General features: G+C 61.8%; 4 non-coding genes and 2 pseudogenes across 4 annotated transcripts; all 6 read right to left on the bottom strand.

Annotated features, from left to right (window-relative positions):
- Nucleotides 1–1,368: 1,368 nt before the first annotated feature.
- LOC125970024 (5S ribosomal RNA) lies at nucleotides 1,369–1,487 on the bottom strand. The gene has a single exon (XR_007481921.1). It is a non-coding gene; the product is annotated as a 5S ribosomal RNA (ribosomal RNA).
- An 842-nt stretch (nucleotides 1,488–2,329) lies between these two features.
- LOC125969998 (5S ribosomal RNA) lies at nucleotides 2,330–2,438 on the bottom strand (annotated as a pseudogene).
- Nucleotides 2,439–3,074: 636 nt separating this feature from the next.
- On the bottom strand, nucleotides 3,075–3,193 carry LOC125970010 (5S ribosomal RNA). Its single transcript, XR_007481908.1, has one exon. It is a non-coding gene; the product is annotated as a 5S ribosomal RNA (ribosomal RNA).
- Nucleotides 3,194–7,229: 4,036 nt separating this feature from the next.
- LOC125970023 (5S ribosomal RNA) lies at nucleotides 7,230–7,348 on the bottom strand. Its single transcript, XR_007481920.1, has one exon. It is a non-coding gene; the product is annotated as a 5S ribosomal RNA (ribosomal RNA).
- Nucleotides 7,349–8,190: 842 nt separating this feature from the next.
- On the bottom strand, nucleotides 8,191–8,299 carry LOC125969997 (5S ribosomal RNA; annotated as a pseudogene).
- Nucleotides 8,300–8,934: 635 nt separating this feature from the next.
- Nucleotides 8,935–9,053, bottom strand: LOC125970008 (5S ribosomal RNA). The gene has a single exon (XR_007481906.1). It is a non-coding gene; the product is annotated as a 5S ribosomal RNA (ribosomal RNA).
- Between the last annotated feature and the right edge of the window lie 12,024 nt (nucleotides 9,054–21,077).

Below are 21,077 nucleotides of genomic sequence, written 5' to 3'. Positions count from 1 at the left end.
GTGGCCGAAAATAGCCACCGCCGAGCGGATCGGCTGTTAATAAGCACCGCGGAGGTGGTCGCGGCGCCTCATTCGACTTCAAGCGGCCGGCGAGCTCGCGCACCCGCCCGGCACATCCGGGAGGCCGTGCGCACGAGCCAAGTGGCCGAAAATAGCCCCCGCCGAGCGGATCGGCTGTTTATAAGCACCGCGGAGGTGGTCGCGGCGCCTCATTCGACTTCCAGCGGCCGGCGAGCTCGCGCACCCGCCCGGCACATCCGGGAGGCTGTGCGCACGAGCCAAGTGGCCGAAAATAGCCCCCGCCGAGCGGATCGGCTGTTAATAAGCACCGCGGAGGTGGTCGCGGCGCCTCATTCGACTTCCAGCGGCCGGCGAGCTCGCGCACCCGCCCGGCACATCCGGGAGGCCGTGCGCACGAGCCAAGTGGCCGAAAATAGCCCCCGCCGAGCGGATCGGCTGTTTATAAGCACCGCGGAGGTGGTCGCGGCGCCTCATTCGACTTCCAGCGGCCGGCGAGCTCGCGCACCCGCCCGGCACATCCGGGAGGCCGTGCGCACGAGCCAAGTGGCCGAAAATAGCCCCCGCCGAGCGGATCGGCTGTTTATAAGCACCGCGGAGGTGGTCGCGGCGCCTCATTCGACTTCCAGCGGGCCGCGCACTCGCGCACGCCGCCCGGTTCAAATTTTCTAAGTGCAACGCACAATGAGATGCATGAGAAACGGCCTTGGTTACCATCACATTTGAAGCGATGAGTACGAAGTTAAATTTTATGACTCGGTGTATAAGTCGAGGTCGATTTTTTTCGGTCGATTTTGGATCGAAAAAGGTCGACCAATACACCGGCAAATACGGTATATATACTTATTATAAATGTAGTATTTATTTATATAGATTTATTGTTTATTTATATATATAAAGGCAGGTCCGCAAAAATATTTCTGACGCGTAGCCGGTCCGTGGCGCAAGAAAGGTTGGGGACCACTAGTCTAAAAGAATCTGGCCGTAACTGGAATAGGGTTCTACGCGAATGCCCAACGGAAAAGTGAAGTGCACAAAACCTGCATTTGGCTGTATCAAAATAAATGTCATGAAAAAGGTAAAAACACTACATGGAAGCGCAATGTGTTGTGCTGGTTTCTTTTACAAGTAAAGACTGCTGCTTTGAGTTCACAGGGAGCCATGCTCTTTATTCACTGTACATAGAGGTTTTTAACTCGTGTTGTAGTTTCAGTGTCGGAGTTCAAACTAGGCTTGCAGTTTCCGAATGCCATTCGTGATGGGTGCTGTAAAAAGTTCTTGGCTTAAACGATTGAAGTGCACATAAGAAAAAAAAAAAAAGAGCTTGAAGTGCACATAAGAAAAAGAAAAAGCTTACAGCACCTGGTATTCCCAGGCAGTCTCCCATCCAAGTACTAACCAGGCCCGACCCTGCTTAGCTTCGGAGATCAGACGAGATCAGGCGTTCTCAGGGTAGTATGGCCGTAAGCCGTGAGGTGACCCAACATTTTGCATTTTATAGACACAATCGCCCCTGAAACTAGCGAGCGAGCCAATGAAGCCTTCAAAACTGCTTCGGCACATGGAGACCAAGCATCCTGCATTAAAAGACAAACCTTAACCACTTTGGGTTTCATTGTCTCCGATTACGCCTGGATGGGACCGGCTCGTTTCTGAGAAACAAGCTCGGTGCTCCCAATAATTCAACGTAATGGTGACTTTTATTTTTATGTGGTTTATATTTGTTTTTATGCCAGTCGTATCATTTTATTTAATCCTATTTATATATATTTATTATAAATGTAGTATTTATTTATATAGATTTATTGTTTATTTATATATATAAAGGCAGGTCCGCAAAAATATTTCTGACGCGTAGCCGGTCCGTGGCGCAAGAAAGTTTGGGTACCACTAGTCTAAAAGAATCTGGCCGTAACTGGAATAGGGTTCTACGCGAATGCCCAACGGAAAAGTGAAGTGCACAAAACCTGCATTTGGCTGTATCAAAATAAATGTCATGAAAAAGGTAAAAACACTACATGGAAGCACAATGTGTTGTGCTGGGATCTTTTACAAGTAAAGACTGCTGCTTTGAGTTCACAGGGAGCCATGCTCTTTATTCACTGTACATAGTCTGTCCTCTGGCGGTAAAAACGTGAACTGCAATGCTATGGCTGTCGCCACACAATGTAGGTTTTAAACTCGTGTTGTAGTTTCAGTGTCGGAGTTCAAACTAGGCTTGCAGTTTCCGAATGCCATTCTTGATGGGTGCTGTAAAAAGTTCTTGGCTTAAACGATTGAAGTGCACATAAGAAAAAAAAAAAAAAAAAAAAGCTTACGGTAACTGGTATTCCCAGGCGGTCTCCCATCCAAGTACTAACCAGGCCCGACCCTGCTTAGCCTCCGAGATCGGGCGCTCTCAGGGTAGTATGGCCGTAAGCCGTGAGACCGCTCAGAATTTTTCATTTTATAGACACAATCGCCCCTGAAACCATGCCAAGCAGCGGCGGGACTTGATGGCTGTGGTAAAAGTTTCCTTTCACAATTGACGTGGGAAAAAAAAAAAAAAAAAAAAAGGCTTTCAGCACCTGGTATTCCCGGACGGTCACCCTTCCCTTTTGTTTTTTTTTTTGTTTTTTTTACAACCAGGGCCGAAACAGTCTTTCTTCCAAGGCTTTTGGTGTTTTCTGGAAACATGGCTATCATGAAAAGTTATTGACAGCTTTTTATGCGGTAGCACGAATTTGCCGTTGCGACCTGCATTTTGCTGAATCAAAATAAATGCCTTGAAAAGTTTAAAAACACTTCATGGAAGTGTTGTGTTGGGTTCTTTTACAAGTCAAGCCTGCTGCTTTGAGTTCACAGGGAGCCATGCTCACTGTACATAGTCTGCTCTCTAGCGGTAAAAAATTTAACTACAATGCTGTGGATGTCACCACATAATATAGCTTTCAAACTCGTGTTATAGTTTCAATGTCGGAGTTTAAATTAGGCTTGCTGTTTCCGGATGCCATTCGTGATGGGTGTTGTAAAAAATAGCTTCTTAAACGATTGAAGTGCACATAAGAAAAAGAAAAAGCTTACAGCACCTGGTATTCCCAGGCGGTCTCCCATCCAAGTACTAACCAGGCCCGACCCTGCTTAGCTTCCGAGATCGGACGAGATCGGGCGTTCTCAGGGTAGTATGGCCGTAAGCCGTGGGGTGACCCATCATTTTGCATTTTATAGACACAATCGCCCCTGAAACTAGCGAGCGAGCCAATGAAGCCTTCAAAACTGCTTCGGCACATGGAGACCAAGCATCCTGCATTAAAAGACAAACCTTAACCACTTCGGGTTTCATTGTCTCCGATTACGCCTGGATGGGACCGGCTCGTTTCTGAGAAACAAGCTCGGTGCTCCCAATAATTCAACGTAATGGTGACTTTTATTTTTATGTGGTTTATATTTGTTTTTATGCCAGTCGTATCATTTTATTTAATCGTATTTACCGTATTTGCCGGTGTACAGGTCGACTCGGTGTATAAGTCGACCCCCTAAAATTCGACGGAAATTTACGATTTTATGATATATCCTTTGTATAAGTCGAGCTCAATTGTTGCATTATATTAAACTTCAAAATTCAATATGCGAAATTTATTGACGAAATGTGTTCAAATTCTGGGAGGCCGTGCGCATGCTGCTGTTTATAAGCACCGCGGAGGAGATCGCGGCCGGCGAGCTCGCGCACGCCGCCCGGCACCAACGGGAGGCCGGAAATAGCTCCAAGCCGAGCGGATCGGCACTTTAAAAGCACCGCGGAGGAGATCGCGGCGCCTCATTGGACTTCCAGCGGCCGGCGAGCTCGCGCACCCGCCCGGCACATCCGGGAGGCCGTGCGCACGAGCCAAGTGGCCGAAAATAGCCCCCGCCGAGCGGATCGGCAGTTTATAAGCACCGCGGAGGTGGTCGCGGCGCCTCATTCGACTTCCAGCGGCCGGCGAGCTCGCGCACCCGCCCGGCACATCCGGGAGGCCGTGCGCACGAGCCAAGTGGCCGAAAATAGCCCCCGCCGAGCGGATCGGCTGTTTATAAGCACCGCGGAGGTGGTCGCGGCGCCTCATTCGACTTCCAGCGGCCGGCGAGCTCGCGCACCCGCCCGGCACATCCGGGAGGCCGTGCGCACGAGCCAAGTGGCCGAAAATAGCCCCCGCCGAGCGGATCGGCTGTTTATAAGCACCGCGGAGGTGGTCGCGGCGCCTCATTCGACTTCCAGCGGCCGGCGAGCTCGCGCACCCGCCCGGCACATCCGGGAGGCCGTGCGCACGAGCCAAGTGGCCGAAAATAGCCCCCGCCGAGCGGATTGGCTGTTTATAAGCACCGCGGAGGTGGTCGCGGCAACTCATTCGACTTCCAGCGGCCGGCGAGCTCGCGCACCCGTCCGGCACATCCGGGAGGCCGTGCGCACGAGCCAAGTGGCCGAAAATAGCCCCCGCCGAGCGGATCGGCTGTTTATAAGCACCGCGGGGGTGGTTGCGGCGCCTCATTCGACTTCCAGCGGCCGGCGAGCTCGCGCACCCGCCCGGCACATCCGGGAGGCCGTGCGCACGAGCCAAGTGGCCGAAAATAGCCCCCGCCGAGCGGATCGGCTGTTTGTAAGCACCGCGGAGGTGGTCGCGGCGCCTCATTCGACTTCCAGCGGCCGGCGAGCTCGCGCACCCGCCCGGCACATCCGGGAGGCCGTGCGCACGAGCCAAGTGGCCGAAAATAGCCCCCGCCGAGCGGATCGGCTGTTTATAAGCACCGCGGAGGTGGTCGCGGCGCCTCATTCGACTTCCAGCGGCCGGCGAGCTCGCGCACCCGCCCGGCACATCCGGGAGGCCGTGCGCACGAGCCAAGTGGCCGAAATTAGCCCCCGCCGAGCGGATCGGCTGTTTATAAGCACCGCGGAGGTGGTCGCGGCGCCTCGTTCGACTTCCAGCGGCCGGCGAGCTCGCGCACCCGCCCGGCACATCCGAGAGGCCGTGCGCACGAGCCAAGTGGCCGAAAATAGCCCCCGCCGAGCGGATCGGCTGTTTGTAAGCACCGCGGAGGTGGTCGCGGCGCCTCGTTCGACTTCCAGCGGCCGGCGAGCTCGCGCACCCGCCCGGCACATCCGAGAGGCCGTGCGCACGAGCCAAGTGGCCGAAAATAGACCCCGCCGAGCGGATCGGCTGTTTATAAGCACCGCGGAGGTGGTCGCGGCGCCTCATTCGACTTCCAGCGGCCGGCGAGCTCGCGCACCCGCCCGGCACATCCGGGAGGCCGTGCGCACGAGCCAAGTGGCCGAAAATAGCCCCCGCCGAGCGGATCGGCTGTTTATAAGCACCGCGGAGGTGGTCGCGGCGCCTCATTCGACTTCCAGCGGCCGGCGAGCTCGCGCACCCGCCCGGCACATCCGGGAGGCCGTGCGCACGAGCCAAGTGGCCGAAAATAGCCCCCGCCGAGCGGATCGGCTGTTTATAAGCACCGCGGAGGTGGTCGCGGCGCCTCATTCGACTTCCAGCGGCCGGCGAGCTCGCGCACCCGCCCGGCACATCCGGGAGGCCGTGCGCACGAGCCAAGTGGCCGAAAATAGCCCCCGCCGAGCGGATCGGCTGTTTATAAGCACCGCGGAGGTGGTCGCGGCGCCTCATTCGACTTCCAGCGGCCGGCGAGCTCGCGCACCCGCCCGGCACATCCGGGAGGCCGTGCGCACGAGCCAAGTGGCCGAAAATAGCCCCCGCCGAGCGGATCGGCTGTTTATAAGCACCGCGGAGGTGGTCGCGGCGCCTCATTCGACTTCCAGCGGCCGGCGAGCTCGCGCACCCGCCCGGCACATCTGGGAGGCCGTGCGCACGAGCCAAGTGGCCGAAAATAGCCCCCGCCGAGCGGATCGGCTGTTTATAAGCACCGCGGAGGTAGTCGCGGCGCCTCATTCGACTTCCAGCGGCCGGCGAGCTCGCGCACCCGCCCGGCACATCCGGGAGGCCGTGCGCACGAGCCAAGTGGCCGAAAATAGCCCCCGCCGAGCGGATCGGCTGTTTATAAGCACCGCGGAGGTGGTCGCGGCGCCTCATTCGACTTCCAGCGGCCGGCGAGCTCGCGCACCCGCCCGGCACATCCGGGAGGCCGTGCGCACGAGCCAAGTGGCCGAAAATAGCCCCCGCAGAGCGAATCGGCTGTTTATAAGCACCGCGGAGGTGGTCGCGGCGCCTCATTCGACTTCCAGCGGCCGGCGAGCTCGCGCACCCGCCCGGCACATCCGGGAGGCCGTGCGCACGAGCCAAGTGGCCGAAAATAGCCCCCGCCGAGCGGATCGGCTGTTTATAAGCACCGCGGAGGTGGTCGCGGCGCCTCATTCGACTTCCAGCGGCCGGCGAGCTCGCGCACCCGCCCGGCACATCTGGGAGGCCGTGCGCACGAGCCAAGTGGCCGAAAATAGCCCCCGCCGAGCGGATCGGCTGTTTATAAGCACCGCGGAGGTGGTCGCGGCGCCTCATTCGACTTCCAGCGGGCCGCGCACTCGCGCACGCCGCCCGGTTCAAATTTTCTAAGTGCAACGCACAATGAGATGCATGAGAAACGGCCTTGGTTACCATCACATTTGAAGCGATGAGTACGAAGTTAAATTTTATGACTCGGTGTATAAGTCGAGGTCGATTTTTTTCGGTCGATTTTGGATCGAAAAAGGTCGACCAATACACCGGCAAATACGGTATATATACTTATTATAAATGTAGTATTTATTTATATAGATTTATTGTTTATTTATATATATAAAGGCAGGTCCGCAAAAATATTTCTGACGCGTAGCCGGTCCGTGGCGCAAGAAAGGTTGGGGACCACTAGTCTAAAAGAATCTGGCCGTAACTGGAATAGGGTTCTACGCGAATGCCCAACGGAAAAGTGAAGTGCACAAAACCTGCATTTGGCTGTATCAAAATAAATGTCATGAAAAAGGTAAAAACACTACATGGAAGCGCAATGTGTTGTGCTGGTTTCTTTTACAAGTAAAGACTGCTGCTTTGAGTTCACAGGGAGCCATGCTCTTTATTCACTGTACATAGAGGTTTTTAACTCGTGTTGTAGTTTCAGTGTCGGAGTTCAAACTAGGCTTGCAGTTTCCGAATGCCATTCGTGATGGGTGCTGTAAAAAGTTCTTGGCTTAAACGATTGAAGTGCACATAAGAAAAAAAAAAAAAGAGCTTGAAGTGCACATAAGAAAAAGAAAAAGCTTACAGCACCTGGTATTCCCAGGCAGTCTCCCATCCAAGTACTAACCAGGCCCGACCCTGCTTAGCTTCGGAGATCAGACGAGATCAGGCGTTCTCAGGGTAGTATGGCCGTAAGCCGTGAGGTTACCCAACATTTTGCATTTTATAGACACAATCGCCCCTGAAACTAGCGAGCGAGCCAATGAAGCCTTCAAAACTGCTTCGGCACATGGAGACCAAGCATCCTGCATTAAAAGACAAACCTTAACCACTTTGGGTTTCATTGTCTCCGATTACGCCTGGATGGGACCGGCTCGTTTCTGAGAAACAAGCTCGGTGCTCCCAATAATTCAACGTAATGGTGACTTTTATTTTTATGTGGTTTATATTTGTTTTTATGCCAGTCGTATCATTTTATTTAATCCTATTTATATATATTTATTATAAATGTAGTATTTATTTATATAGATTTATTGTTTATTTATATATATAAAGGCAGGTCCGCAAAAATATTTCTGACGCGTAGCCGGTCCGTGGCGCAAGAAAGTTTGGGTACCACTAGTCTAAAAGAATCTGGCCGTAACTGGAATAGGGTTCTACGTGAATGCCCAACGGAAAAGTGAAGTGCACAAAACCTGCATTTGGCTGTATCAAAATAAATGTCATGAAAAAGGTAAAAACACTACATGGAAGCACAATGTGTTGTGCTGGGATCTTTTACAAGTAAAGACTGCTGCTTTGAGTTCACAGGGAGCCATGCTCTTTATTCACTGTACATAGTCTGTCCTCTGGCGGTAAAAACGTGAACTGCAATGCTATGGCTGTCGCCACACAATGTAGGTTTTAAACTCGTGTTGTAGTTTCAGTGTCGGAGTTCAAACTAGGCTTGCAGTTTCCGAATGCCATTCTTGATGGGTGCTGTAAAAAGTTCTTGGCTTAAACGATTGAAGTGCACATAAGAAAAAAAAAAAAAAAAAAAAGCTTACGGTAACTGGTATTCCCAGGCGGTCTCCCATCCAAGTACTAACCAGGCCCGACCCTGCTTAGCCTCCGAGATCGGGCGCTCTCAGGGTAGTATGGCCGTAAGCCGTGAGACCGCTCAGAATTTTTCATTTTATAGACACAATCGCCCCTGAAACCATGCCAAGCAGCGGCGGGACTTGATGGCTGTGGTAAAAGTTTCCTTTCACAATTGACGTGGGAAAAAAAAAAAAAAAAAAAAAGGCTTTCAGCACCTGGTATTCCCGGACGGTCACCCTTCCCTTTTGTTTTTTTTTTGTTTTTTTTACAACCAGGGCCGAAACAGTCTTTCTTCCAAGGCTTTTGGTGTTTTCTGGAAACATGGCTATCATGAAAAGTTATTGACAGCTTTTTATGCGGTAGCACGAATTTGCCGTTGCGACCTGCATTTTGCTGAATCAAAATAAATGCCTTGAAAAGTTTAAAAACACTTCATGGAAGTGTTGTGTTGGGTTCTTTTACAAGTCAAGCCTGCTGCTTTGAGTTCACAGGGAGCCATGCTCACTGTACATAGTCTGCTCTCTAGCGGTAAAAAATTTAACTACAATGCTGTGGATGTCACCACATAATATAGCTTTCAAACTCGTGTTATAGTTTCAATGTCGGAGTTTAAATTAGGCTTGCTGTTTCCGGATGCCATTCGTGATGGGTGTTGTAAAAAATAGCTTCTTAAACGATTGAAGTGCACATAAGAAAAAGAAAAAGCTTACAGCACCTGGTATTCCCAGGCGGTCTCCCATCCAAGTACTAACCAGGCCCGACCCTGCTTAGCTTCCGAGATCGGACGAGATCGGGCGTTCTCAGGGTAGTATGGCCGTAAGCCGTGAGGTGACCCATCATTTTGCATTTTATAGACACAATCGCCCCTGAAACTAGCGAGCGAGCCAATGAAGCCTTCAAAACTGCTTCGGCACATGGAGACCAAGCATCCTGCATTAAAAGACAAACCTTAACCACTTCGGGTTTCATTGTCTCCGATTACGCCTGGATGGGACCGGCTCGTTTCTGAGAAACAAGCTCGGTGCTCCCAATAATTCAACGTAATGGTGACTTTTATTTTTATGTGGTTTATATTTGTTTTTATGCCAGTCGTATCATTTTATTTAATCGTATTTACCGTATTTGCCGGTGTACAGGTCGACTCGGTGTATAAGTCGACCCCCTAAAATTCGACGGAAATTTACGATTTTATGATATATCCTTTGTATAAGTCGAGCTCAATTGTTGCATTATATTAAACTTCAAAATTCAATATGCGAAATTTATTGACGAAATGTGTTCAAATTCTGGGAGGCCGTGCGCATGCTGCTGTTTATAAGCACCGCGGAGGAGATCGCGGCCGGCGAGCTCGCGCACGCCGCCCGGCACCAACGGGAGGCCGGAAATAGCTCCAAGCCGAGCGGATCGGCACTTTAAAAGCACCGCGGAGGAGATCGCGGCGCCTCATTGGACTTCCAGCGGCCGGCGAGCTCGCGCACCCGCCCGGCACATCCGGGAGGCCGTGCGCACGAGCCAAGTGGCCGAAAATAGCCCCCGCCGAGCGGATCGGCTGTTTGTAAGCACCGCGGAGGTGGTCGCGGCGCCTCATTCGACTTCCAGCGGCCGGCGAGCTCGCGCACCCGCCCGGCACATCCGGGAGGCCGTGCGCACGAGCCAAGTGGCCGAAAATAGCCCCCGCCGAGCGGATCGGCTGTTTATAAGCACCGCGGAGGTGGTCGCGGCGCCTCATTCGACTTCCAGCGGCCGGCGAGCTCGCGCACCCGCCCGGCACATCCGGGAGGCCGTGCGCACGAGCCAAGTGGCCGAAAATAGCCCCCGCCGAGCGGATCGGCTGTTTATAAGCACCGCGGAGGTGGTCGCGGCGCCTCATTCGACTTCCAGCGGCCGGCGAGCTCGCGCACCCGCCCGGCACATCCGGGAGGCCGTGCGCACGAGCCAAGTGGCCGAAATTAGCCCCCGCCGAGCGGATCGGCTGTTTATAAGCACCGCGGAGGTGGTCGCGGCGCCTCATTCGACTTCCAGCGGCCGGCGAGCTCGCGCACCCGCCCGGCACATCCGGGAGGCCGTGCGCACGAGCCAAGTGGCCGAAAATAGCCCCCGCCGAGCGGATCGGCTGTTTATAAGCACCGCGGGGGTGGTTGCGGCGCCTCATTCGACTTCCAGCGGCCGGCGAGCTCGCGCACCCGCCCGGCACATCCGGGAGGCCGTGCGCACGAGCCAAGTGGCCGAAAATAGCCCCCGCCGAGCGGATCGGCTGTTTGTAAGCACCGCGGAGGTGGTCGCGGCGCCTCATTCGACTTCCAGCGGCCGGCGAGCTCGCGCACCCGCCCGGCACATCCGGGAGGCCGTGCGCACGAGCCAAGTGGCCGAAAATAGCCCCCGCCGAGCGGATCGGCTGTTTATAAGCACCGCGGAGGTGGTCCCGGCGCCTCATTCGACTTCCAGCGGCCGGCGAGCTCGCGCACCCGCCCGGCACATCCGGGAGGCCGTGCGCACGAGCCAAGTGGCCGAAAATAGCCCCCGCCGAGCGGATCGGCTGTTTATAAGCACCGCGGAGGTGGTCGCGGCGCCTCATTCGACTTCCAGCGGCCGGCGAGCTCGCGCACCCGCCCGGCACATCCGGGAGGCCGTGCGCACGAGCCAAGTGGCCGAAATTAGCCCCCGCCGAGCGGATCGGCTGTTTATAAGCACCGCGGAGGTGGTCGCGGCGCCTCGTTCGACTTCCAGCGGCCGGCGAGCTCGCGCACCCGCCCGGCACATCCGAGAGGCCGTGCGCACGAGCCAAGTGGCCGAAAATAGCCCCCGCCGAGCGGATCGGCTGTTTGTAAGCACCGCGGAGGTGGTCGCGGCGCCTCGTTCGACTTCCAGCGGCCGGCGAGCTCGCGCACCCGCCCGGCACCTCCGAGAGGCCGTGCGCACGAGCCAAGTGGCCGAAAATAGCCCCCGCCGAGCGGATCGGCTGTTTATAAGCACCGCGGAGGTGGTCGCGGCGCCTCATTCGACTTCCAGCGGCCGGCGAGCTCGCGCACCCGCCCGGCACATCCGGGAGGCCGTGCGCACGAGCCAAGTGGCCGAAAATAGCCCCCGCCGAGCGGATCGGCTGTTTATAAGCACCGCGGAGGTGGTCGCGGCGCCTCATTCGACTTCCAGCGGCCGGCGAGCTCGCGCACCCGCCCGGCACATCCGGGAGGCCGTGCGCACGAGCCAAGTGGCCGAAAATAGCCCCCGCCGAGCGGATCGGCTGTTTATAAGCACCGCGGAGGTGGTCGCGGCGCCTCATTCGACTTCCAGCGGCCGGCGAGCTCGCGCACCCGCCCGGCACATCCGGGAGGCCGTGCGCACGAGCCAAGTGGCCGAAAATAGCCCCCGCCGAGCGGATCGGCTGTTTATAAGCACCGCGGAGGTGGTCGCGGCGCCTCATTCGACTTCCAGCGGCCGGCGAGCTCGCGCACCCGCCCGGCACATCCGGGAGGCCGTGCGCACGAGCCAAGTGGCCGAAAATAGACCCCGCCGAGCGGATCGGCTGTTTATAAGCACCGCGGAGGTGGTCGCGGCGCCTCATTCGACTTCCAGCGGCCGGCGAGCTCGCGCACCCGCCCGGCACATCCGGGAGGCCGTGCGCACGAGCCAAGTGGCCGAAAATAGCCCCCGCCGAGCGGATCGGCTGTTTATAAGCACCGCGGAGGTGGTCGCGGCGCCTCATTCGACTTCCAGCGGCCGGCGAGCTCGCGCACCCGCCCGGCACATCCGGGAGGCCGTGCGCACGAGCCAAGTGGCCGAAAATAGCCCCCGCCGAGCGGATCGGCTGTTTATAAGCACCGCGGAGGTGGTCGCGGCGCCTCATTCGACTTCCAGCGGCCGGCGAGCTCGCGCACCCGCCCGGCACATCCGGGAGGCCGTGCGCACGAGCCAAGTGGCCGAAAATAGCCCCCGCCGAGCGGATCGGCTGTTTATAAGCACCGCGGAGGTGGTCGCGGCGCCTCATTCGACTTCCAGCGGCCGGCGAGCTCGCGCACCCGCCCGGCACATCCGGGAGGCCGTGCGCACGAGCCAAGTGGCCGAAAATAGCCCCCGCCGAGCGGATCGGCTGTTTATAAGCACCGCGGAGGTGGTCGCGGCGCCTCATTCGACTTCCAGCGGCCGGCGAGCTCGCGCACCCGCCCGGCACATCCGGGAGGCCGTGCGCACGAGCCAAGTGGCCGAAAATAGCCCCCGCCGAACGGATCGGCTGTTTATAAGCACCGCGGAGGTGGTCGCGGCGCCTCATTCGACTTCCAGCGGCCGGCGAGCTCGCGCACCCGCCCGGCACATCCGGGAGGCCGTGCGCACGAGCCGTGGCCGAAAATAGCCCCCGCCGAGCGGATCGGCTGTTTATAAGCACCGCGGAGGTGGTCGCGGCGCCTCATTCGACTTCCAGCGGCCGGCGAGCTCGCGCACCCGCCCGGCACATCCGGGAGGCCGTGCGCACGAGCCAAGTGGCCGAAAATAGCCCCCGCCGAGCGGATCGGCTGTTTATAAGCACCGCAGAGGTGGTCGCGGCGCCTCATTCGACTTCCGGCGGGCGGTGAGCTCGCGCACCCGCCCGGCACATCCGGGAGGCCGTGCGCACGAGCCAAGTGGCCGAAAATAGCCCCCGCCGAGCGGATCGGCTGTTTATAAGCACCGCGGAGGTGGTCGCGGCGCCTCATTCGACTTCAAGCGGCCGGCGAGCTCGCGCACCCGCCCGGCACATCCGGGAGGCCGTGCGCACGAGCCAAGTGGCCGAAAATAGCCACCGCCGAGCGGATCGGCTGTTAATAAGCACCGCGGAGGTGGTCGCGGCGCCTCATTCGACTTCAAGCGGCCGGCGAGCTCGCGCACCCGCCCGGCACATCCGGGAGGCCGTGCGCACGAGCCAAGTGGCCGAAAATAGCCCCCGCCGAGCGGATCGGCTGTTTATAAGCACCGCGGAGGTGGTCGCGGCGCCTCATTCGACTTCCAGCGGCCGGCGAGCTCGCGCACCCGCCCGGCACATCCGGGAGGCTGTGCGCACGAGCCAAGTGGCCGAAAATAGCCCCCGCCGAGCGGATCGGCTGTTAATAAGCACCGCGGAGGTGGTCGCGGCGCCTCATTCGACTTCCAGCGGCCGGCGAGCTCGCGCACCCGCCCGGCACATCCGGGAGGCCGTGCGCACGAGCCAAGTGGCCGAAAATAGCCCCCGCCGAGCGGATCGGCTGTTTATAAGCACCGCGGAGGTGGTCGCGGCGCCTCATTCGACTTCCAGCGGCCGGCGAGCTCGCGCACCCGCCCGGCACATCCGGGAGGCCGTGCGCACGAGCCAAGTGGCCGAAAATAGCCCCCGCCGAGCGGATCGGCTGTTTATAAGCACCGCGGAGGTGGTCGCGGCGCCTCATTCGACTTCCAGCGGCCGGCGAGCTCGCGCACCCGCCCGGCACATCTGGGAGGCCGTGCGCACGAGCCAAGTGGCCGAAAATAGCCCCCGCCGAGCGGATCGGCTGTTTATAAGCACCGCGGAGGTAGTCGCGGCGCCTCATTCGACTTCCAGCGGCCGGCGAGCTCGCGCACCCGCCCGGCACATCCGGGAGGCCGTGCGCACGAGCCAAGTGGCCGAAAATAGCCCCCGCCGAGCGGATCGGCTGTTTATAAGCACCGCGGAGGTGGTCGCGGCGCCTCATTCGACTTCCAGCGGCCGGCGAGCTCGCGCACCCGCCCGGCACATCCGGGAGGCCGTGCGCACGAGCCAAGTGGCCGAAAATAGCCCCCGCCGAGCGGATCGGCTGTTTATAAGCACCGCAGAGGTGGTCGCGGCGCCTCATTCGACTTCCAGCGGCCGGCGAGCTCGCGCACCCGCCCGGCACATCCGGGAGGCCGTGCGCACGAGCCAAGTGGCCGAAAATAGCCCCCGCCGAGCGGATCGGCTGTTTATAAGCACCGCGGAGGTGGTCGCGGCGCCTCATTCGACTTCCAGCGGCCGGTGAGCTCGCGCACCCGCCCGGCACATCCGAGAGGCCGTGCGCACGAGCCAAGTGGCCGAAAATAGCCCCCGCCGAGCGGATCGGCAGTTTGTAAGCACCGCGGAGGTGGTCGCGGCGCCTCATTCGACTTCCAGCGGCCGGCGAGCTCGCGCACCCGCCCGGCACATCCGAGAGGCCGTGCGCACGAGCCAAGTGGCCGAAAATAGCCCCCGCCGAGCGGATCGGCTGTTTGTAAGCACCGCGGAGGTGGTCGCGGCGCCTCATTCGACTTCCAGCGGCCGGCGAGCTCGCGCACCCGCCCGGCACATCCGGGAGGCCGTGCGCACGAGCCAAGTGGCCGAAAATAGCCCCCGCCGAGCGGATCGGCTGTTTATAAGCACCGCGGAGGTGGTCGCGGCGCCTCATTCGACTTCCAGCGGCCGGCGAGCTCGCGCACCCGCCCGGCACATCCGGGAGGCCGTGCGCACGAGCCAAGTGGCCGAAAATAGCCCCCGCCGAGCGGATCGGCTGTTTATAAGCACCGCGGAGGTAGTCGCGGCGCCTCATTCGACTTCCAGCGGCCGGCGAGCTCGCGCACCCGCCCGGCACATCCGGGAGGCCGTGCGCACGAGCCAAGTGGCCGAAAATAGCCCCCGCCGAGCGGATCGGCTGTTTATAAGCACCGCGGAGGTGGTCGCGGCGTCTCATTCGACTTCCAGCGGCCGGCGAGCTCGCGCACCCGCCCGGCACATCCGGGAGGCCGTGCGCACGAGCCAAGTGGCCGAAAATAGCCCCCGCCGAGCGGATCGGCTGTTTATAAGCACCGCGGAGGTGGTCGCGGCGCCTCATTCGACTTCCAGCGGCCGGCGAGCTCGCGCACCCGCCCGGCACATCCGGGAGGCCGTGCGCACGAGCCAAGTGGCCGAAAATAGCCCCCGCCGAGCGGATCGGCTGTTTATAAGCACCGCGGAGGTGGTCGCGGCGCCTCATTCGACTTCCAGCGGCCGGCGAGCTCGCGCACCCGCCCGGCACATCTGGGAGGCCGTGCGCACGAGCCAAGTGGCCGAAAATAGCCCCCGCCGAGCGGATCGGCTGTTTATAAGCACCGCGGAGGTAGTCGCGGCGCCTCATTCGACTTCCAGCGGCCGGCGAGCTCGCGCACCCGCCCGGCACATCCGGGAGGCCGTGCGCACGAGCCAAGTGGCCGAAAATAGCCCCCACCGAGCGGATCGGCTGTTTATAAGCACCGCGGAGGTGGTCGCGGCGCCTCATTCGACTTCCAGCGGCCGGCGAGCTCGCGCACCCGCCCGGCACATCCGGGAGGCCGTGCGCACGAGCCAAGTGGCCGAAAATAGCCCCCGCCGAGCGGATCGGCTGTTTATAAGCACCGCGGAGGTGGTCGCGGCGCCTCATTCGACTTCCAGCGGCCGGCGAGCTCGCGCACCCGCCCGGCACATCCGGGAGGCCGTGCGCACGAGCCAAGTGGCCGAAAATAGCCCCCGCCGAGCGGATCGGCTGTTTATAAGCACCGCGGAGGTGGTCGCGGCGCCTCATTCGACTTCCAGCGGCCGGCGAGCTCGCGCACCCGCCCGGCACATCCGGGAGGCCGTGCGCACGAGCCAAGTGGCCGAAAATAGCCCCCGCCGAGCGGATCGGCTGTTTATAAGCACCGCGGAGGTGGTCGCGGCGCCTCATTCGACTTCCAGCGGCCGGCGAGCTCGCGCACCCGCCCGGCACATCTGGGAGGCCGTGCGCACGAGCCAAGTGGCCGAAAATAGCCCCCGCCGAGCGGATCGGCTGTTTATAAGCACCGCGGAGGTAGTCGCGGCGCCTCATTCGACTTCCAGCGGCCGGCGAGCTCGCGCACCCGCCCGGCACATCCGGGAGGCCGTGCGCACGAGCCAAGTGGCCGAAAATAGCCCCCGCCGAGCGGATCGGCTGTTTATAAGCACCGCGGAGGTGGTCGCGGCGCCTCATTCGACTTCCAGCGGCCGGCGAGCTCGCGCACCCGCCCGGCACATCCGGGAGGCCGTGCGCACGAGCCAAGTGGCCGAAAATAGCCCCCGCAGAGCGAATCGGCTGTTTATAAGCACCGCGGAGGTGGTCGCGGCGCCTCATTCGACTTCCAGCGGCCGGCGAGCTCGCGCACCCGCCCGGCACATCCGGGAGGCCGTGCGCACGAGCCAAGTGGCCGAAAATAGCCCCCGCCGAGCGGATCGGCTGTTTATAAGCACCGCGGAGGTGGTCGCGGCGCCTCATTCGACTTCCAGCGGCCGGCGAGCTCGCGCACCCGCCCGGCACATCTGGGAGGCCGTGCGCACGAGCCAAGTGGCCGAAAATAGCCCCCGCCGAGCGGATCGGCTGTTTATAAGCACCGCGGAGGTAGTCGCGGCGCCTCATTCGACTTCCAGCGGCCGGCGAGCTCGCGCACCCGCCCGGCACATCCGGGAGGCCGTGCGCACGAGCCAAGTGGCCGAAAATAGCCCCCGCCGAGCGGATCGGCTGTTTATAAGCACCGCGGAGGTGGTCGCGGCGCCTCATTCGACTTCCAGCGGCCGGCGAGCTCGCGCACCCGCCCGGCACATCCGGGAGGCCGTGCGCACGAGCCAAGTGGCCGAAAATAGCCCCCGCCGAGCGGATCGGCTGTTTATAAGCACCGCAGAGGTGGTCGCGGCGCCTCATTCGACTTCCAGCGGCCGGCGAGCTCGCGCACCCGCCCGGCACATCCGGGAGGCCGTGCGCACGAGCCAAGTGGCCGAAAATAGCCCCCGCCGAGCGGATCGGCTGTTTATAAGCACCGCGGAGGTGGTCGCGGCGCCTCATTCGACTTCCAGCGGCCGGCGAGCTCGCGCACCCGCCCGGCACATCCGAGAGGCCGTGCGCACGAGCCAAGTGGCCGAAAATAGCCCCCGCCGAGCGGATCGGCTGTTTATAAGCACCGCGGAGGTGGTCGCGGCGCCTCATTCGACTTCCAGCGGCCGGCGAGCTCGCGCACCCGCCCGGCACATCCGGGAGGCCGTGCGCACGAGCCAAGTGGCCGAAAATAGCCCCCGCCGAGCGGATCGGCTGTTTATAAGCACCGCGGAGGTGGTCGCGGCGCCTCATTCGACTTCCAGCGGCCGGCGAGCTCGCGCACCCGCCCGGCACATCCGGGAGGCCGTGCGCACGAGCCAAGTGGCCGAAAATAGCCCCCGCCGAGCGGATCGGCTGTTTATAAGCACCGCGGAGGTGGTCGCGGCGCCTCATTCGACTTCCAGCGGCCGGCGAGCTCGCGCACCCGCCCGGCACATCCGGGAGGCCGTGCGCACGAGCCAAGTGGCCGAAAATAGCCCCCGCCGAGCGGATCGGCTGTTTATAAGCACCGCGGAGGTGGTCGCGGCGCCTCATTCGACTTCCAGCGGCCGGCGAGCTCGCGCACCCGCCCGGCACATCTGGGAGGCCGTGCGCACGAGCCAAGTGGCCGAAAATAGCCCCCGCCGAGCGGATCGGCTGTTTATAAGCACCGCGGAGGTAGTCGCGGCGCCTCATTCGACTTCCAGCGGCCGGCGAGCTCGCGCACCCGCCCGGCACATCCGGGAGGCCGTGCGCACGAGCCAAGTGGCCGAAAATAGCCCCCGCCGAGCGGATCGGCTGTTTATAAGCACCGCGGAGGTGGTCGCGGCGCCTCATTCGACTTCCAGCGGCCGGCGAGCTCGCGCACCCGCCCGGCACATCCGGGAGGCCGTGCGCACGAGCCAAGTGGCCGAAAATAGCCCCCGCAGAGCGAATCGGCTGTTTATAAGCACCGCGGAGGTGGTCGCGGCGCCTCATTCGACTTCCAGCGGCCGGCGAGCTCGCGCACCCGCCCGGCACATCCGGGAGGCCGTGCGCACGAGCCAAGTGGCCGAAAATAGCCCCCGCCGAGCGGATCGGCTGTTTATAAGCACCGCGGAGGTGGTCGCGGCGCCTCATTCGACTTCCAGCGGCCGGCGAGCTCGCGCACCCGCCCGGCACATCTGGGAGGCCGTGCGCACGAGCCAAGTGGCCGAAAATAGCCCCCGCCGAGCGGATCGGCTGTTTATAAGCACCGCGGAGGTAGTCGCGGCGCCTCATTCGACTTCCAGCGGCCGGCGAGCTCGCGCACCCGCCCGGCACATCCGGGAGGCCGTGCGCACGAGCCAAGTGGCCGAAAATAGCCCCCGCCGAGCGGATCGGCTGTTTATAAGCACCGCGGAGGTGGTCGCGGCGCCTCATTCGACTTCCAGCGGCCGGCGAGCTCGCGCACCCGCCCGGCACATCCGGGAGGCCGTGCGCACGAGCCAAGTGGCCGAAAATAGCCCCCGCCGAGCGGATCGGCTGTTTATAAGCACCGCAGAGGTGGTCGCGGCGCCTCATTCGACTTCCAGCGGCCGGCGAGCTCGCGCACCCGCCCGGCACATCCGGGAGGCCGTGCGCACGAGCCAAGTGGCCGAAAATAGCCCCCGCCGAGCGGATCGGCTGTTTATAAGCACCGCGGAGGTGGTCGCGGCGCCTCATTCGACTTCCAGCGGCCGGCGAGCTCGCGCACCCGCCCGGCACATCCGAGAGGCCGTGCGCACGAGCCAAGTGGCCGAAAATAGCCCCCGCCGAGCGGATCGGCTGTTTATAAGCACCGCGGAGGTGGTCGCGGCGCCTCATTCGACTTCCAGCGGCCGGCGAGCTCGCGCACCCGCCCGGCACATCCGGGAGGCTGTGCGCACGAGCCAAGTGGCCGAAAATAGCCCCCGCCGAGCGGATCGGCTGTTAATAAGCACCGCGGAGGTGGTCGCGGCGCCTCATTCGACTTCCAGCGGCCGGCGAGCTCGCGCACCCGCCCGGCACATCCGGGAGGCTGTGCGCACGAGCCAAGTGGGCGAAAATAGCCCCCGCCGAGCGGATCGGCTGTTTATAAGCACCGCGGAGGTGGTCGCGACGCCTCATTCGACTTCCAGCGGCCGGCGAGCTCGCGCACCCGCCCGGCACATCCGGTAGGCCGTGCGCACGAGCCAAGTGGCCGAAAATAGCCCCCGCCGAGCGGATCGGCTGTTTATAAGCACCGCGGAGGTGGTCGCGGCGCCTCATTCGACTTCCAGCGGCCGGCGAGCTCGCGCACCCGCCCGGAACATCCGGGAGGCCGTGCGCACGAGCCAAGTGGCCGAAAATAGCCCCCGCCGAGCGGATCGGCTGTTTATAAGCACCGCGGAGGTGGTCGCGGCGCCTCATTCGACTTCCAGCGGCCGGCGAGCTCGCGCACCCGCCCGGCACATCCGGGAGGCCGTGCGCACGAGCCAAGTGGCCGAAAATAGCCCCCGCCGAGCGGATCGGCTGTTTATAAGCACCGCGGAGGTGGTCGCGGCGCCTCATTCGACTTCCAGCGGCCGGCGAGCTCGCGCACCCGCCCGGCACATCCGGGAGGCCGTGCGCACGAGCCAAGTGGCCGAAAATAGCCCCCGCCGAGCGGATCGGCTGTTTATAAGCACCGCGGAGGTGGTCGCGGCGCCTCATTCGACTTCCAGCGGCCGGCGAGCTCGCGCACCCGCCCGGCACATCTGGGAGGCCGTGCGCACGAGCCAAGTGGCCGAAAATAGCCCCCGCCGAGCGGATCGGCTGTTTATAAGCACCGCGGAGGTAGTCGCGGCGCCTCATTCGACTTCCAGCGGCCGGCGAGCTCGCGCACCCGCCCGGCACATCCGGGAGGCCGTGCGCACGAGCCAAGTGGCCGAAAATAGCCCCCGCCGAGCGGATCGGCTGTTTATAAGCACCGCGGAGGTGGTCGCGGCGCCTCATTCGACTTCCAGCGGCCGGCGAGCTCGCGCACCCGCCCGGCACATCCGGGAGGCCGTGCGCACGAGCCAAGTGGCCGAAAATAGCCCCCGCCGAGCGGATCGGCTGTTTATAAGCACCGCGGAGGTGGTCGCGGCGCCTCATTCGACTTCCAGCGGCCGGCGAGCTCGCGCACCCGCCCGGCACATCCGGGAGGCCGTGCGCACGAGCCAAGTGGCCGAAAATAGCCCCCGCCGAGCGGATCGGCTGTTTATAAGCACCGTGGAGGTGGTCGCGGCGCCTCATTCGACTTCCAGCGGCCGGCGAGCTCGCGCACCCGCCCGGCACATCTGGGAGGCCGTGCGCACGAGCCAAGTGGCCGAAAATAGCCCCCGCCGAGCGGATCGGCTGTTTATAAGCACCGCGGAGGTAGTCGCGGCGCCTCATTCGACTTCCAGCGGCCGGCGAGCTCGCGCACCCGCCCGGCACATCCGGGAGGCCGTGCGCACGAGCCAAGTGGCCGAAAATAGCCCCCGCCGAGCGGATCGGCTGTTTATAAGCACCGCGGAGGTGGTCGCGGCGCCTCATTCGACTTCCAGCGGCCGGCGAGCTCGCGCACCCGCCCGGCACATCCGGGAGGCCGTGCGCACGAGCCAAGTGGCCGAAAATAGCCCCCGCCGAGCGGATCGGCTGTTTATAAGCACCGCGGAGGTGGTCGCGGCGCCTCATTCGACTTCCAGCGGCCGGCGAGCTCGCGCACCCGCCCGGCACATCCGGGAGGCCGTGCGCACGAGCCAAGTGGCCGAAAATAGCCCCCGCCGAGCGGATCGGCTGTTTATAAGCACCGCGGAGGTGGTCGCGGCGCCTCATTCGACTTCCAGCGGCCGGCGAGCTCGCGCACCCGCCCGGCACATCTGGGAGGCCGTGCGCACGAGCCAAGTGGCCGAAAATAGCCCCCGCCGAGCGGATCGGCTGTTTATAAGCACCGCGGAGGTAGTCGCGGCGCCTCATTCGACTTCCAGCGGCCGGCGAGCTCGCGCACCCGCCCGGCACATCCGGGAGGCCGTGCGCACGAGCCAAGTGGCCGAAAATAGCCCCCGCCGAGCGGATCGGCTGTTTATAAGCACCGCGG

This window comes from Syngnathus scovelli, unplaced genomic scaffold (genome assembly GCF_024217435.2).
Source record: "Syngnathus scovelli strain Florida unplaced genomic scaffold, RoL_Ssco_1.2 HiC_scaffold_59, whole genome shotgun sequence".
Taxonomy (NCBI): domain Eukaryota; kingdom Metazoa; phylum Chordata; class Actinopteri; order Syngnathiformes; family Syngnathidae; genus Syngnathus; species Syngnathus scovelli.
Note: the sequence above shows the minus strand (reverse complement) of the source record. Positions and strands in the feature narration are given on the sequence as shown.